The following is a 1,736-nucleotide window of genomic DNA, read 5'->3' as shown; positions in this document are numbered from 1 at the left end:
TCAATATATGAGTGAGGACATCGGTTGTGTTATCACACCCAGAGTGAGGATGCAGTGAATTCCACTGTAAACCAGCTGCTCATATATAGAGTGTGAGCTCCTGATTCTCAGCTCCCTCTGACTCTGCTCTCCACAGTCTCTCTCTCACTCTCTCATCACACACAACGCACACACGCACGCACGCACACACCAAGATAGCAGGACATCTAATAGGCTCTCAACATCAGGTAGGTAGGGGCTGCCTCTCACTGGTCACTGACTGGAAACTGACTAGAACAGATGAACAATCCATTCTGACCAGGACTCAGGAGTTAAAGCAGATGAGACCAGTCCCAGGATCCTCTGGGAGACCACTTGCCAATTGGCAATGGGCCCTGGATTTTCTGAGTTAGTTTCAGACTTTCCAGGCAGATTTTTTCCTCCACCCAAGATTGCTATTTGGAATAACTAAGGGTCAGAATATTTCCATGTTTCTTACCCCTTTATGCCAGACAAGGAACCCCCATTCTTAAAGGTAGAATTTATCTAGAATGTGATCACTCTGACCCCCAACCCAAGGGACTTAGGGAGATCCAGTCCAACATGAGATCCCAGGAAATACAAAAGGATAGTAAGTTTTATTTGGGAAAATGTCTATTCAGAACAATTCCTAAGTTGAATCAACCATCCAGTCATGTTGAAAATTTCCAGCTTGTCTCATAAACTTTTTTTTTTTACAGTTAGTTTATTAGAATGAGAATAGACTAGTAAGACCCAGAACTTATAAGCAACCAAGGACACGGTGTTCCCGTGCCATCAAGGCTTACCCTGCGCACCTCTGCTGACAGAGGGAGTTCTAATTTCCTCCCTTGCCTCATTCAGGTGGACTTAGCAATTGCATGGGCTAAAGTTACAGTAGAAATATTTCGGTCTGTGCAGTAAGCTTGGCCAGAGACTAGAGAGCTGATAATGAGTTAGTATACCACATGTAAATCTCTATCTCTTTTTCCATCTCCTCAAACAATCATTGATACCATGTGCCAAGGGACAGTCTTTGCATGCTGAGAGCAGCCTTTCTTTAGAAACTGCTGGTGCCCAGGACATTAGTGCAACATGAGGAGAAACCAGAGAGTGAGGCAAAAAAAGTCTCCCTGACAAAAGATCCGGAGACTGTTTCCTACATAACAAAGTGAGGCACAGGGTCAGCCTCTTCTAGGAGCATCTTTAGGGAAGGGCTGCTATTTTGGAGTTAATCCATGAACTGAAGACAATGAACGGCTTCTAATCCAGGTAGTATGGACATAGCTTTGAATGTATCTCCCTCTAGCTTTGAATCAAGATGCAGAGAGATAGTCAGACCTTTCTCCACAGTCTTGGATTTATTCCTGAGGGAGATTACTGCTATGGCAATAAACACACTTCTCTATAAGAATAACCACAAATGAAGCCCTGAAGTCTTTTTACTCTCTTTTCACTAAGTCTAAAAGAGCAATATCAAATACAGGGGGTCCCCAAATCATGTGTACACATTTTAACAACTGATAGCTCAATCGATGTTCCTTTCTTTTCAGCCAGACTAAGCTTTGAATAAAGGAAATTCATCTAAAATGCTAATGGAAGTTTGAAAATGCAGTTGAAGTACAAACACTGCCTTTATAATTATTCAAAGTGTGTATACACATTTTAATAGCTGGTAACTCACTTAATTTTCACTCCTTTTCAGGTTTAACTAATTTGAAATAATGGGTGAAGCCAGA

Source organism: Myotis yumanensis, unplaced genomic scaffold, assembly GCF_028538775.1.
Source record: "Myotis yumanensis isolate MYYU_CA2020_CCGP unplaced genomic scaffold, mMyoYum1.0.hap1 SCAF_3, whole genome shotgun sequence".
NCBI lineage: Eukaryota > Metazoa > Chordata > Mammalia > Chiroptera > Vespertilionidae > Myotis > Myotis yumanensis.
This window is presented reverse-complemented; position numbering follows the sequence as displayed.